The sequence below is a fragment of the Malus domestica genome, chromosome 04 (assembly GCF_042453785.1).
Source record: "Malus domestica chromosome 04, GDT2T_hap1".
In the NCBI taxonomy this organism is placed as follows: Eukaryota; Viridiplantae; Streptophyta; class Magnoliopsida; order Rosales; family Rosaceae; genus Malus; species Malus domestica.
Genome location: NC_091664.1, coordinates 4,693,291 through 4,711,024, shown reverse-complemented (window position 1 = coordinate 4,711,024; position 17,734 = coordinate 4,693,291). Strand labels below are relative to the sequence as shown.

The 17,734-nt window shown below is 36.0% G+C and overlaps 1 long non-coding RNA gene across 1 annotated transcript; it reads left to right on the top strand.

Annotated features, from left to right (window-relative positions):
* The first annotated feature begins 8,451 nt into the window (after positions 1-8,451).
* Positions 8,452-17,434, top strand: LOC103432726 (uncharacterized). The gene is made up of 4 exons (XR_529032.2): positions 8,452-9,316; positions 10,140-10,691; positions 16,938-17,030; positions 17,192-17,434. It is a non-coding gene; the product is annotated as an uncharacterized lncRNA (long non-coding RNA).
* The last annotated feature ends 300 nt before the right edge of the window (positions 17,435-17,734 follow it).

Below are 17,734 nucleotides of genomic sequence, written 5' to 3'. Positions count from 1 at the left end.
GTTCTTTGGGCCACGCAAGAACAACGCCAGTCTCTGGTAGCCTTTTTGGATTGAATTGGTTTTGTGTAACCCCCACAACAACCCAGCTGGTACTGGGTTTCGAGACTGATAGAGATAGACAAAGAAAATGGGAAATGGGTTCAATGATTTAGAAAGGTGCGTTGCACCATGTAAAATAAAAGAAATAAAACCAAAAGTTTTTGGAATAGTACAACATGTGAATGAATAAGAAAGAAAAATAATAATAGGTAAAGACTTTTGGGTGGTGTTGTACCATCTGAAAAGAAAGGAGAAACAAAATATTTATGTGAATGGTGTTGGCTTAAAATCCTTTCACAAGTTCTATTTATTTAAAGCAATTTATTTACAGTGGGTAGAATTATTACCCTTTTGCTTTAAAGCTTTGATATTTATGTGAATGGTACTGAATTAAAGCCCTTGTCACAAGCTTTAATTTATTTATTGTGCAATTTATTTACTATGGCTGGAATTACCGCCTATTGCTTTAATTTATTTATTGTTCAATTTATTTACTATGGCTGGAATTACCGCCTATTGCTTTAATTTATTTATTGTACTTATCTTTTGTTACAATGAGTATATATAAGACCCAAAGTTCCTTGATCAGATTAGAACCTGAAGTTTATTGATCCTTATCACATAAAATGATTGGACTTGAAGTTTCATCATACAAAAAGATCAGGCATGAAGTCCTTTGATCCTGAAGATCAGGACATGAAATTCCTTGATGAATACCGTAAGTTTAAAGTGCCGCAGTGCCTCAACTTAACTATAATAAAGGACATAAGAGTCTCAGTTCACAGACTATTAAACAAGGACCAGAAGTTCCTCATGTCCATACTCAAAATGGTTTAGCAGAAGCATTTATTAAGTGGGTGAAATTTATTACCAAAGCTCTGCTCATGAAAACGAAATTGTCAATTTTCTACATGGGAACATGTAAACTTTACATGATGCATTATTAATTCGGTTAAGACATGTTGCCAACCATAAATATTTCTCAGTACAACTCGTGTTTGGGCACCAGCCAAACATTAACATTTACGAGTTTTTGGTTATGTTATCTATGTGCCTGTAAGACTACCACAACATTTGGAACCCTTGACTGGGGATATATTTACCGCATGATTTGCGGACTATGATTTTGATAAGACAGTTTTCCCGCCATTAGGGGGGAGAAAATAACATAGTTCCAGAAGAACGATGAGAAAATATCATTCCAGAAGAATGATAAGAAAAGATCGTTCCAGAAGAATGAAGAAAATTTGTCTTATTTTGATTCACGAAGCAATCAATGAGAAAATGAAATGGGAATAATTGAATGATGCAACGAAAGTGATGAAATCACATATACTTACTGCAAATGTGCCTACAAGAATTGATGTCCCCGTTGGACAAAATAATGAGACAGTAAATGATTTATCTGTTGCACGCCTGAAGCGTGGCAAATTTTTAGACTCAAAAGGTTCAGTTATTCGAAAGAAGAATAATATGGCACTACTGAACTATTGCATTCTCGAAGCATAACTATTGTGTATGCCAGAAGCATGACAGTCGCCGCATGGATACACGTCCCAAATAAGACAATCCACGGACATGTGAATATTGATGTCTCATGCATGTAGCATGACAGACGTATAGGTTCCAAAGACTCAACTCCCGGAAGTGGAGATTAAAATCCAAGCTCTATAACGCTCAAGAGGAGGTTATGATCCACATTCTCTAAATTATGACTCTCCTGGAAGAAATAGCGTCATGCCCTTGAAGAGGCAATGGATATCCAAAGAAATGAAAAGTTTTTATGCATGCGCATGCACATGAGAATATGGGATCACGGATTGATGATAACCAATGGTAATTTTGGTTTTTACAAGTAGCCACTAAATTCATCAATGAGCTGTGTTAATATTGAGTCACGTTTTTTTGTTCGTCAACAAAAGGAAAATTATTGGCCAAAAATGGAGAAAGGCAATTCCATTACAATTTTGTAAGAACGTGGAAAAATGGACCTATATATATTTGAATACAATACAAATAGCCAAAAGATGTTGAACCAAGGAGGTTACATATGGGCATTTGTAATACAGTGAATTACACTCACATGATATGACACAAGGTTACTAATTGAAACCTGAAATTATACTCTTGTAAACGAGTTCATATAAATGGAGAATTATATACGAAGGGTTGTGAGTCGTCCACATTATATCTCCATAAGTAAATCCCTCAAGTATACATGGGAGCAAATTGCTCTGTATAAATTCCAAAGGAAAATGTGTCATGAAGTGTAGAAAATCCCTGAAGGATTCAAATTGCTTGAAGTAAGCCTTTGAAGGGTAAAGCATAAAATATGTACTCAATACCAATGGAAGATATAAATTGCCTTAGTGAGTACTATCATTATGATATTGTTGCAATATACTAAAATCTCTTGTAAGAGTCAATGACATTAAATTAGAACTCCTGAAGAGTTAATGATATTAAATTGAGACTCCTGAAAAGTCAAGAAAAATTATAAAGTGTTGAATGAATTATTGTCTCGAGCTGCAAATTGAACAATCTACCAACACAAATCTTATCCATGATATTTATGATATTAAAAGAACCATATGGATTGAAGATTATGAGTTGAATACTCATATGATGAAGACACTAAGAATAATCATTTATCTTCGTGAGGGTAAAGATAAATTAATATTTGGTCCAGAGGTACCACATCTTAGTGAAGTATATGCTTTATTGTATTTGGCACAATACATTGAATGAAATAAAGCTTATTTATTAATATCTCCAAGAAATTACAGATATGTACATACACATGAGTTAAAACAAACAAATGGGATGGAGCATTCACAAAGGTTGCTCATGTGAAGCCTCAGTACTCGGAAGTACCCCAGAAAGGGGAGGCACTGGAGATTGATCATGTGGCACCCTAGTACTTAGCAAAACACCAGAAGGGGAAGGCATCAGTTGCTTTCAGAATCTAGCAACGAACCTCTGGTGATCACTTTGAATCCGACTTTCGGATTCCTGCAGTTGGTCGAGCTTTCTTTTCATGCTCGTAAAGTAATTATTTGCAAGCACGTGTAACACTCTATTATCGTGCTTGAGCCCTCTGATCTCTTGTTTAAGACTTGCCACATCCGCCATCAATGATTCAACTTGGCGAGTTTGAGCAAGTAGGCGTTGGCCCATATTTGAAATAGAGCCAGCACACTGAACACTGAGAGCCAAAGAGTCTTGAACGGCAGACTCTTCAGACCGTTTTGAAAGGATACTGTTATCCCTTGGAGTGAGAAGATTCCTAGCTACCACAGTAGCGATTATGTTATTGTTCATCACAGAGTCCCCAACTGTAAGAGGACCATTAGAAGATAAGAAGGACGGGCGCCATATATTATCCTGACGCTGCTCGTCTGTATCACTCCTAAGACTCAAATCTAAGCAAATGTTAGATAGGCAAGTCATTTTTCAGAAATGATGAAGGAAAAATAGAGGTCAAATAAAATTTCAGAAGTGTAAGAAGGGGGAAATTTCTACAGGCATCAACTTTCTGAGCATACTCTTGAACACAATTGATGTCTCTATAAAAGAAGAGGCAGCAGAGCCACTTGTTTAAAGATCGAAGAGGCACCGCTCTTCGAATTTCAAAAGCTAGATTTTCCTGAATAAAGTTCGTTGACATTTTTCAGACGTAATCCCAGCTTTTTCAGATGTCGCGTGCAATTTTGTCAAAGATCTCTAACAAAGTTGAAAACGCGTAAATCTTACTATTCTATTTACACCACAGTTGCTGACAAGAGTAAAAGCACAGCACCACCACTTGCTATTGAGAAATCTCTATATATGTCGACCTCTGTTCTCCATAACAAGGCAGACCTGCAACACTGCAAGAATACCTAACTCTTCCTTATCTCCGAGAATGCATCTTCAACATAGAATCTCGAAATACTCAGTTTTCTTCCTCTCCGAGAATACCTCTTCAAACATGTCACACCAGAGCAAGATTATCACATATCTTCAGGGACCAGAGCAATATTATCTCATATCATGCAATCTCCATGTCCTTTCTTTTGTCCTTGTTCTTGCCTGCAAAGACAACGATAAAGAAAGCAATATGTCGGAACCTCCACTCAAACTCCCAGTAAGGAACCAACTGCCTGGAACATTTCCTGATTGCTTACCTAGTATTGCTCTCGAGTAGTCATCTTCAACTGTTGGAGTTGGGTCTCCAGTCACCAAGAAGTGACGAACCATCCAAAAGCAAGGGTTGCATTCCACTTCTGCATCAGAAGGCAAATACTGCAGGAGAAGATGCCACACATGCATAGGAGAAAACCAAGGAAAATATTACTTAAGCAAGGGGAGTAAGTAAGGAAAGTGAAAATGATACATTGGAGCATATGGAGACAAGCGCAACAAACACGTGTTGATTCATCCTCGACAAAGTCGAAGATCACTTGCCATGTGAAGCTCTTCACGGTACAATTTCATTCAAGATCAAGCCTCGAAGTCTTTGAAGAAATCATAAGTCCGATTCAAGATCAAGTGTCCACCACTTTTGAATCAAATTCCGCTCCAGATAAAAGGAGTAAATTCAGATCTTCGATGCTAGTCTAGCAGAAGGCCCTCTAGCCCAGTTCAAGAACAAACCTGTGGAAAGTTAACAACAAGTAAAGCAACTATTTCAGCAACTTTTTTTACTAAGAGACTAAAGCATAATGATCAACGATCAACCTAAAGGATTTGAAATCAGAGGGAGATACTCATCAGGGGGAGCATCAAAGATAGATCAAGATTTTAACAAGACAATCAAAGACTTGTGGCCATCCAAGGGGGAGTATTGTAAATATGGTGGATGTCCACATTTGCCACTAATCCACTAAACTACAAGTGGGAATAATGTTTGCCAAAGCTTGCCTCATACGATTCTCATTTTCTATAAATACAATCCCACACAACATCAAAAGAAGGGGTTCACGGGAGAGAAAAAGGAAAAGGAAGAAAGGAAGAGAGAGAGAGAGAGGAAAGAAGAGGAAGAGAGGAAGATGAGGAAGATGAGGGGGAGATAATAAAGAGAGTTATCTTTGTACTCCTATTATTTCAAATTATAATGAAAGCACCACCGCTGCCCCGAGGACGTACTCCAGTCACACTGACTGTAGAGGAACCTCGTAAATTTTGTGTCTTGTTTCATTTATTCCACTGCACCCACAGTCGATTTTACAACAATTAGTTCTTTAATTTACTTGTTTTATTTTCCTTATTTTCGTCCAAAACCAAAATCCCCTTATTTTATTAAAGTCATATTAGTTAGTACTTGTTTTAGATTGTGTTTTTAAGTGTTTTAAGTCAAGATAAAATCAATTTTCGTCCAAACTTAGTGTTAGTGGAAGAAACTGCCTTAGAGTTGTTTTTAGGCAATTTTGAGTCTCTATAATCTGTTTTGAGTCTTGTGGCCTTGTTTTGAGTCTTGTAAGTTTAATTTCATGCTTTTAAGTTTGTTTTCACATATTTAAGTCAGTTTCAAGTGTTTTAGCAATCCCTCATAATCCCCGGCCTAGAACGATCCCTACTTACATTCTTTACTACAATTGACAACAAGAGGGTTTAATTTGTGTGTTAAGTTAATTTTCGCATCAGTGTGTACGTACGTACATACATGCATACATACATACATACATATATATATATATATAATCTATGTGAATTGCATGCACAAGCATGCAAGCATATAGGGTAAACGACACATCCCAAATGTAGCTTTACACCTTCTCTTAACATCATCCACGTCATTAATTGTAGCTAACTATACTCACCAGCTTAGAGTGCTTACAAGCACCTCATGCCAACTTAAGCTCTACGATATGTGTATATCTACATATATACTAAACATACATATGATATATGCAATACACACAAAAGAAACTTAATAAAAACTCCTTTAAAATACGGGGTCACACTATGTAGGCACTCATTGTTGTATAGTCTATTGTATAGAACGTCAAGAAAAAAATCGAGCACAATCATACTTTGAGATTAGTGTAGAACCAAAAATAATCATAAGGCGACACATGGATTTTTGGGTGAAGATAACAAATTTACCCTCGGTGCATACCGGTCTTCTACACGCGAGCAATGGAGAATCATCTATTAACCAAATCAGAAGTACCTAAAATAGGTAACAAGTTCAAATTTGTCTCATCCATCCTCATTCTATAACCTTCAAAATCTTCCATACAAATTAGATTAATTAGGCTAATTAATGGATTAATTCTAATTAATCCATTAATCACCAAATTAATCACCATTTTCACACAAAATCCTAGAAGGGCAGGCCACCTCACTCCCTGTATATAGGATCCTATTTCTTCTAAAAAGCAAGTTCCACACTCTTGCAAAACTCTAAAAAATTCTCCAAATATTTTTTTCTCTAAATTCTAATTTTGGCATCGGAGGTTCTTCGACCAAAACCCCCCAAATTCATCGTGGGCGCATGAGGCCTTTGACTTTGACCTAAGGTGTTAATTGTTTTATTGGTGCAATTTTGTCCAAGAAGAAGAAGACAATTTGCATCCACAATTAGAAGTAAAAAATTCTATTGTATAGATACTCATTATTAGGTAATTTTAGCTTTCATTACATGTAGCGGGATGCAGTTAGCAAACAAGATCAAGCAAAATCTTACTTTTTGATTAGAAAGTCAAAAGGTACATTGTATAGGCACTCATTGATGTATAAGAAAGTCAAAAAGTGTATTGTATAGGTACTCATTGTTAGGTAACCTTAGCTTTCGTTACATGTAGCGGGATGCAATTAGCAAACAAGATCAAGCAAAATCTTACTTTTTGGTTAGAAAGTCAAAAAGTACATTGTATAGCCACTCATTGATATATAAGAAAGTCAAAAAGTGTATTGTATAGATACTTATTGTTAGGTAACCCTAGCTTTCCTTACATGTAGCGGGATGCAGTTAGCAAACAAGATCAAGCAAAATCTTACTTTTTGATTAGAAAGTCAAAAGGTACATTGTATAGGCACTCATTGTTGTATAAGAAAGTCAAAAAGTGTATTGTATAGGTACTCATTGTTAGGTAACCTTAGCTTTCGTTACATGTAGCGGGATGCAATTAGCAAACAAGGTCAAGCAAAATCTTACTTTTTGGTTAGAAAGTCAAAAAGTACATTGTATAGCCACTCATTGATGTATAAGAAAGTCAAAAAATGTATTGTATAGATACTTATTGTTAGGTAACCCTAGCTTTCCTTACATGTAGCGGGATGCAGTTAGCAAACAAGATCAAGCAAAATCTTACTTTTTGATTAGAAAGTCAAAAGATACATTGTTTAGGCACTCATTGTTGTATAAGAAAGTCAAAAAATCTATTGTATAGATACCCATTGTTAGATAACCTTAGCTTTCATTACATGTGGCTGGATGCAATTAGGTGTGGATGAAGGAAAAAAAGCTGCTGGGCAGTCAAAAAATCAAAAAGTTCCGTAAGTCGATTTTATCGGTGCTATCCCTTTAATTAAACCCGCATTTACTGTAAACGTAAATTAAAGTTCCCGACTAACACCCAACGTAAATTAAAATAAGATTATCAATTAAAAAGTTAACATGGTTAGTTAGAAATAAAGATCCTTCTCGGATCCTTTTTGTAAGAATCTCAAAAAAAAATTAATTGTATCATTCGTTATACTTTATGTGATCAAAATTTATTTTTAAATATTTATTTAAAATTGAACATTAATAGTAACCCAAGCCCGGAATTGCTAGCAGGACTCACTCAAACAAAATAAAATAAAAAATTTCTCTTTCTTCTTCACCTTCTCTCCTCTACTCAGAGTCTCTCCTTCCGATAAAACCAAACCATGAATTTGGTATTCATAACGTGGGTGATGGCTAATGTAGTGCAGACGATTTCAGAAACTAAAATTACAACAACAAAATTTAATTCAAATCTGGGGTTACCAATTTCATGGTTGGAGAGGCATGAACCAGTGGACTTTTGACAAGCACTTTGCTCCTTGGTTTCATTGGACGGAGGAAAGACGGAGAGGAGAGGCAGAGGGAAGACGACAAAATATTGTTTAAATGTTACTTTTAATTTGTTAATTATGTTAATGATGGGACCCATTTAAATTGTTGATTTATCAAAGTGAAGATACACGTGGGCGGTGATCGAGAGAGACTCGCTTTTTGAGGCACTCATAGTCATTGTTGAACAGCCTAGCCTTTATAGTCTTGAGGCTCCGCTCCTCCAATTCGATATAAAAAAGCCATTTTCTCCACACTATAAAATGGAGTTATCCACCATCCATTTCGACATTGCTTTTATCACATTGACTTGGGTGTTGCTGCCCTTATTGTTGTGCGACTCCTGATACTCTACTTGTGCCGTTTTGATCTAGAAAAAGATACAACAGATTCTCTCCAAAAACAATACTTACTAGCAAAGTTATCCCAGCCCCCTCCTCCTCCATTAACTTGGTTTTCGAGCGTGGGATCTGACTCCCCAACCAACTCTCCAGCACGGAAAAAGGCTTTTTTACGGTTTCTGAGTGGGAGAGAACGAGATTGCATGGAGAGAGGAAGATTGAGAAAGAAGATGTGAAATGGGAAGAAGCCGAAAACGACGAGAAAGGGAAAGGAAAAGGAAAGAGAGACGTGAGAGAGAGAGAGAGAGAGAGTTTCAGAGATGCTTTTAGAAAGATAGTGGATTGGTTTTAACTTTTAATTTTGATAATAAAACATAAAAAGATCGGGATTTTAAATGAAAACTAGTACGATATTTTTGTTTTTTTTTATTATTAAACGATAAATTGTATTAGATTAGATGTTAAAATTAGTCACCAACGGATTCGAACTACGCCATCATGCAAGTGTTGAACAATTTTTCATCACTGTAGCAATGAGCCACTTGCCCATTTTTAAGTGTTAGAGATGCTTATGATAAAATTGACTAGTTTTAGAAGCATTTTGTCATTTGGCTTGCTAAAATAGTAAAAAAATTAGCGTAGCTAGTATTATTGAAGATCTTCATGATTCTTACTATCCAGCTTGAAAGATTTTAACATTTTGAAGTAATTTGTTTCAATAATTAGTATTTAGAATCGGTTTAAACTAAGATATAATTATTAAAAAAACAGAAAAGTATATTTAATAATTGAGCTTTGTTTGTCAAACAACTAAATTAAGAAGGGTGAATAAACATCCAGTATTATTTCATCCTTAGTCTTTTTATATGGTCACAACTATTTTACATAAAGATTTACCAGACATTGTAACTCTGCTTTTTAGAGCATTTCCACTCCTAAAGACTTTGCTCCAGTATCCAGTGCATTTATCCACTCAAGTGAACAGTAATAGACCAAAGCATCTTCACCCCTAACAAAAAATAGCCTTGTCAATTTTATTAAAATATTTTTTTTTTATTACAATGGTCCTCTTGTCTGACTCATCATCGTCAGCCTTCGTACCTTCTCCGTCGTCCTCCACTTTCGCTTTCCCTTTCTCCTTCTTGTTCTCCGCCTCGGCCTCCACTTTCTCCTTCCCTTTCTTCTTGTTGTTCTTGTTCTCCGCTTGGGTCGGTGCTAAAGCTGGGCCAACCAATCTCAGTCACGACCACCAAAGTGTTCTCGTATCGTGCAATGACCATGGCTCTGATGACGGCGTCAACCATCATGTCGAGAGGTTTTGGTATCAGACACCCATGGTGAGGTAATCTTGGAATCCGAATAGGTACTTTTGAAACAGGGGAAACTTGGCCTCCACCTTGCTCGTCCTTTTCTTCCTTCACAACTTCCCCTTCCGCTTCTTCTGCCTCCACATCTTCCTTCTTTGCCTGCTCTTTCTTCTTCTGAGCTTCCTTAACCTTCTTCCTCGCTAGCGCCACCAGCTGCTTTTCTTCTTGCTCAATCGTCTTGTGTTTCCTCGGCGCCATTCCCACAAAACGCACACTATTAATAGGCCGGTCCTTGGCTCTGTCAATTCTGGGCTGGCCTGGAGACCAGCTTGGGCTGGGTGCCAGGCAATTGAACGGGTTGGAGTGGATTGATTGAGTCTCGACCCTTTTTTTTTACTGGGTGCCGACCTAATGGTGTTCTGGTGGAAGTGCTCTTATGCCAAAGTACTTTTACAACTATAGTTTACTAAACACATTATTGTTTTATTTCACAACAACTTATTTATTAAACTTTTTTTTTTCCAAAGCACAATAATACGAAACTATCCCTAAGAAAATCAACCACCCTATAAAATCATTGCCTACATACATTTTGAATGAACCAATATAATCATGGAAACATCTTTATCTATATATTTTGTTATCTTCTTGTGGTGTTTTAATTTTTGTACATCAAAATTATGAGAAATTTTTTGTTTGAAAATTGTAGATTCGATTTGTATCATCTTGGTTGGATATTAGAGATTCGTGAGTTAATCAAGTTAAGTTCGTATGATGAAATCAGCTATCGAATTGCAAAAAAGAAGATAAAATCGGTTGCATTCTAATTTCCATGATATGAAATGTTAGACAAAGGCGGGTTTTTTATTTTTTGTTTTTCCATATTTTTCGAAGAAAAACAACAAAACAAAGGAAGGGAAAGAGAAGAGAAGACAATTCGTGGCTGGCAATCTGATAAGAAAAAAGAGATGTGTAGTTGAGGTAAAAAATGGGACATTAGATAAATATAATGGTGTATTATTTATTAACTAAGGATATATGTGCACGGGTATTTTAGTCATATTGTGTATAAGTTAGCTAGGCGATTAGGTGTTTAGCTTTCTTGGTTATTAAGTTTTGACAACTGTAAGTTTGTTTTTATCTTTTATAAATAGGTATATACATCATTGTAATGGTAAGCAATTACTCATTCAGTTAATACAACAACTTCTTTTTCAAGATATACTTTTCTCTCTCTCTACTCTGATATTCATTGTTCTTCGTTCTCATATTTTCTTGCTTTTCAATGGAGATTTTATGGCTTAATCTGCCATGATTATGATGGTATCCAGAGCTAAGGTTCAGTAAATTGGTGAAGAGGATCCTGGTTTGCTCATCAGGCTTAAGGATTTTCTGCGGCGTCTCTGAGCTGTTTGTGCACTGAATCTTGATCTGCTTGGATTGGGATCTTTGACCTTTGTTGCAATATCAGGTTTTTCTGCTTTGATCCTCGAAATTGAGCCATTTCTTAGTATAATTGTGGAATTCTTGCTTCGTTGTTATGAAAAAAATTATGGATGTGTGGCTTGATGTGATGATTTCTAGGGCACGAAGCCTATAATTGTTTGATTTTATCAATTTGCAAAGTATTGATGGTTTCTTGAGCACGAAGCTCCTTGATTACTAGTGATTGATTTGAGCACGAAGCTCCTTGATTACTGGTGATTGATTTGAGCACGAAGCTCCTTATTGTTTCTTGATTATTGGCGGCTGATTGTAAATGAAAATCTTAAAATTCTCTTGATTTGTGTGAGCACGAAGATCTGTGTCTCTTATTCGGTTTAGTTTGGAAGGAATCATTGGATATTGCTTGTGAGCACGAAGCTCTTCACTAAGTTGCAATTTTCTTGTAGTTGTTTTTCACTGATTGACAATTAATCTTCAATTGAAATTACTGTGTTCTTGAAATTTTGGAGTTATGGCGATGAATATGATAAAGCTTGAAAGTCTACTAGGAATGTTAACAATTAGACTTCAGGAGGATAATTTTGTGAAGTGGTCATTTCAGTTTAGATCTGTTCTTGAAGGAAATGATATGTTTGATCATTTTGATGGTACCTATGTCTGTCCACGAAGGTTTGTTTTTATTGAAGACAGTGGTATAACTACCGAAGTTACAACAGTTTTTAAAGAGTGGATTAAAAGAGATAGGGCTCTTGTGAGTCTATTGCTTGCTACTTTGGGAGATGAAGCAGTTGAATATGTTGTAGGCTGTAAAACTGCACATGAAGCATGAATTTGCAAGATAGGTATGCTACTATTTCGAGAGCAAGACTGAATCATCTTAAGACTGAGTTACAGACAATTAAGAAAGGTTCTGATAGTGTTGAGAAATACATGTTGCGCATCAAGGTTATTAAGGATCAAGTTCTTGCAGCAGGAGAAATTGTATCTAACAATGATCTTATTGTTGCTGCTTTGGCTGGATTGCTAGCAGAATTTAACATGATCCGTACTTTGATTGTGGCTCGTGAAACTCCTATTTCTCTTAAAGAGTTTCGAGCTCAATTATTGGCAACAGAGAAGACTGCTGAAGATTCACAATCTACAATGAATTTTCCTATGTCAGCTATGTATTGCCAAGGTGAATCTTTAAATGTTAATTCGTCACAGAGTCAAAGATCGTCTCAACAATTTTCTGGTGGTTATGGTTTTGTCAATGGTGCTAATGCTAACTCTCAGAATAATGCTCAAAGGCCAACTGGGGGAATTGTGTCTCAGGCTTATTTGCCTCAGTTTCATCAACAAAATAATGTAAATTCTCAGAATAACAAGAGCTATCAGAATTATGGAGGTAATAATGGAAGGTTGAACAACAGGTCAAGGTATAATGGGAACAATAATGGCAGGTTTTCAGGGAATTCAAATTTCTTTGCTGGAAGCATAAGTAATAATGGAATCTCTAATTTTGGATCTAAAGGTGGTTCAACTTGGCAGAATTGGAATGGCAATATTGGTTCCAGAACAAAATTGATTCCTGAATGTTAGATTTGTAATAAACGAGGCCATACTGCTCCTAATTGTTACTCAAGGTATGATGCAAGTTCTAGTTCAGCTCCTCTAGTTATGGAATGTCAAATTTGTGGAAAGAAAGACCATACTGCTCTCAACTGCTACCACAGGGGCAATTATGCATATCAAGGTGCTCAGCCATCTCCTTCTTTGACTGCACTTACTGCACAAGCTCAGCAGAATTTCGTTTCATCACAGCCAAATTAGGTGTTAGATACAGGAGCCACCCACCATATGACTGTTGACCTTGATAATTTAACACTTGTGACACCTTTTGAAGGCAATGACATGATTACAGTAGGTAATGGAGAGGGACTTCCAGTTGCTAACACTGGTTTGGGTTCTCTTTTAACCTCTTCTAAACCTTTAACTCTTCAAATGGTTTTACATGTTCCACAGTTAGCAGCTAGCTTGTTATTAGTTTATAGACTATGCAAGGATAATCATTATTATGTTATACTTAATGAATTTGGTTTTTGGGTGCAGGACAAGGCAGCCAAGAAAATCCTAATGAGAGGAAGAAGTAGTAGTAGTGGCTTGTATTACGTTCCTCAACAACACTTCTACAAATATTCTTAGCTAACGAATAATACACCTTAAGATTTGTTGGGGCAACTTGTTAAGACATCTATCTGGCATCATAGACTTGGGCATCCCAACAATGAGGTTCAACTCAAAATGCTTAAAGACTCTCAGATTTCAGTTTCTCTAAATAAAAGTCCACAGTTGTGTTCAGCTTGTATTAGGGGTAAGATGTCTAGACAACCATTTCCTTCTAAGTGTAATAAGTCAAGTATTTCTTTAGAAAAGGTGCATACTAATGTATGGGGACCTTCACCTACTGTTTCTTTGGAAGGTTACTGATATTATGTAATTTTTGTTGATGAATACACAAGGTTTACTTGGATCTTCCCACTTGTTAATAAGTCTGATGTGTATACTGTATTTGTGAAATTTCATGCCTTTGTTTTGAATCATTTCAAGATAAATATTAAGACTTTACAATTTGACGGAGGAGGAGAGTACATGAGTAAAGTGTTTAAGACTTTCTTGGATACCAATGGTATTTTACATCTTGTTTGTTGTCCATATACCCCTCAGCAGAATGGTCTTGCAGAGAGGAAAAATAGACATATTGTTGAAACTACTGTGACATTACCAAGTGCTGCTTATTTACCTCAACAGTTCTGGTTTCATGCGTGTAGTCATGCAGTATTCTTGATAAATAGAATGCCAAGTCAGAATTTAGAAATGATATCACCCTATATGAAGTTGTTTGGACAATCACCTTTTTTAAGGTCATTAAAGGTCTTTGGTTCTACAGTTTTTCCTTATTTGAGACCTTATAATGTAAATAAGCTACAAGCATGAAGTGATGAATGTGTATTTTTGGTATATTCAGTAGGTTACAAAAGAGTATTGTGTTTTAATACCTACAAAAAGGTTATTGTTGTCTAGGTATGTCATTCATGATGAAAGTGTATTTCCTTTTAAGACATCACAGTCCATAAATGTTACTTCATCTGTGTCTACTTCATCAACACAAAGAGAGTTACCTAGAGTAGTTTTTATTGTGTTGTCAAATGGATCTGAGCAACATGGGGTGAATAATGTGATCAATGATCAAGACATGGATTTGCATTCTGTTTCTTCTCAATCTTCTAGTACAGTATCAGGTTCAGGATTGTTACCATTACAAGCTACTACTCTACATCAAACTTCTCATTCTCCAAGGTTGCCTGTCCATAACCCTGCCTAAATTCAGGTAACTTCCAACTCTGAAGACCTATCTCCAAATGTTTGCTCTACATATGATAATATGGTTGTTACATCATCTGTTTCTCTTGATGATGTGGCTGGTACATCTTCTGTTTCTCTTCATGATGTAAATGATCTTGTGCTTCATAAGGACGTAATTAATGTGCCTTCTGAGCATAGTATGATTACAAGATTAAAAAGTGGAGTTTTACAACGGAAGGATTATTCTAGCTATTGTGATTCAGTATCCATGAATCCATGTTCTTCTTCGTCATCTGGTGATGATATTGTATTTAGTGGTTTTACTGCTATATTGGATATTCATGAATCTTCAGAACCAACTCATTACAAGCAACCTGTTACTTCTGAGAATTGGAGAAATGCAATGAAGGAAGAATTTGAAGCTTTAAAAACAAGGTACTTGGGAATTAGTACCAGTTCCACAAAATAGAAATGTCATAGGCAGCAAGTGGGTGTATAAGATTAAGAAGGATCAATATGGAAAGGTGTCCAGATACAAGGCAAGGCTTGTAGCTCAGGGTTTTAGCCAAGAACATGGTTTGGACTATCAAGAAACATTTAGTCCAGTGGTCAGACACATAACAGTAAGGCTAGTTTTGTCACTTGCGGCAATGAATAAATGGGATTTAAGGCAATTAGATGTGAAGAACACCTTTCTTCATGGAGAATTACAAGAAGAAGTGTTTATGAAACAACCTCAAGGTTTCCAAGATTCTCTATATCCTACTCATGCCTGCAAGTTACTTAAGTCTCTATATGGACTTAAACAGGCTCTCAGAGCCTGGAATGCCAAGTTTACAAGCTATCTACCTACTTTGGAGTTTCAATCTTCTCATTATGATCCTAGTTTGTTTGTGAAGATCAGTGGTTCTAATGTAGTGATCTTGCTACTATATGTTGATGATATTATCATCACAGGGTCTTCTTGAGTTAATATAGCAAGTAATTGATGGTTTAGCCAGTGTATTTGATATGAAAGATATGAGGAAGTTAACTTATTTTTTGGGTTTGGAAATAACCTACAGAGACAATGGAGACATCTTCATTAAGCAGTCTAAATATGTTACTGATCTTCCAAATAAGGCTGGAATGATGCATTGCAGACCCTGTTCAACTCCGAGCAAGCCCCACACTTAATTATTGAAGGATGAAGGGAAACCAATGGCTGATTCAACAGTTTACAGAAGTTTGGTGGGTACATTACAATATCTGACCTTCACTAGGCCTGATATTGCCTATGCGGTCAATTATGCATGCCAATTTATGACAACTCCAACTGAAGAACATTTTTGTTTGATTAAAAGAATTCTTCGATATCTTAAAGGTACGTTGCAGTGTGGATTGACATATTTTGCTCAGGGACAAATGGAATTACTTACTTATAGTGATGCAGACTGGGCTGCTAATATAAACACCAGAAGGTCTACCACATGATACATTGTATTTATCGGTTCAAATTATGTATCATGGCAGTCCAAGAAACAAGGAAGTGTGTCTCGCAACTCTACTGAGGCAGAGTATAAAGCATTAGCTAATGCTGCTGCAGATGTAGCTTGGATTAGATTAGTTCTCAAAGACCTTCATGTTTTTCTTCCATCTGCACCGTTGTTACATTGTGATAATCTTTCAACGTTAGCCTTGTGTTCTAATCCAGTTTTTCATACTCGGATTAAACACTTGGATACTGATTTTCATTTTGTTCATGAAAGAGTTCAAAAGGGAGATCTAGATGTTCAATATATTCCTACAAAAGCTCAGGTTGCAGATGTCTTGACCAAAGGTTTACACAGTCCTTTGTTTGTTCATCATTGTACCAATCTCAGACTGGGATATCCCAGTTGCGATTGAGGGGGAGTATTAACTAAGGATATATGTGCACGGGTATTTTAGTCATATTGTGTATAAGTTAGCTAGGCAGTGAGGTATTTAGCTTTCTTGGTTATTAAGTTTTGACAGCTGTAAGTTTGTTTTTATCTTCTATAAATAGGTATATACATCACTGTAAAGGTAAGCAATTACTCGTTCAGTTAATACAACAACCTCTTTTTCAAGATATACTTTTTTCTCTCTACTCTGATATTCATTGTTCTTCGTTCTCATATTTTCTTGCTTTTCAATGGAGATTTTATGGCTTAATCTGCCATGATTATTATTTAGCCATTTAGAAGAAAAATCTATTATGAAAACTTTGGGACACATATTGTACTTAATGCTTATCGAGTGGCATGTTTTCAGTGGATGGTAGTGCCCCTTGTCTAGTGGCAAGTGAAGCCTTACACAAGTTTTTCTAACAGAATCTGCTGTAACGTGTAATCTAAGTTGAGATTAGTTATTTTAATTAATATTAATTGCATTTATTTGATTGTTTTTTTTTTTAACGATTTATAATCTTTGTAGGTTATTAATTCTTTCAGGGAAATGTTGCTAGTTGAGTTGGAAAAAAATGGAAGAATGAATACTATATCGCACATTATGACAACTTATAGCTGGGTAAGTTTAACTATTATTTCTAGTTTTTTTCATATGAACCAAAAGTGCAACCTTAACTGTTATATACTTTACAGAAATCTAGTCTTAAGTATGCATATGGTTTTTCATAATGCAACTTTCGTTCCAGGTTTGACACACAATTTATCTGTTTTATGATTCAGGAATATCTGCGAAGAGATGATGGCAAGACCGTTGGTCAATTTCTGTTTGGCCCTCTATTGGATGTTTTATGGAGGGCGGACTGTCTGAGACATGATGATCAATTCCGCGTTTTGTCTTCTCTTCCCCTTCCATTGTATTAAGTATGCATGTAGTTTTTGATAATGCAATTAGTTTATAAATTTAACCGATCCAAAAGAAACAGTTTAATTGAAGATTGAATCAATAGTTTGCTTGTGCTTGAACGACGGCATTATGCGGTTTTGATTTTTACAAACCACAAATTAACTGAACCAAATCGATTATAATAAAATATTATTTAAGGATTAGAAGTCGAAGACACACATTTTTACATACATTCCCATTTCGTAATGTATTTCAATGATCCGAATTGTCTATATTGAGTATATTATTCATAGATCATCCTTACAAAAATTAGACAAATCAAAACCACTAAGACATTGACACACCCCGACCGAGATCAAGGCATGCTGGCCGTCACGTGAGAGTGACGTAACCATGTGCACAGTGCGGAAGCAATAAAG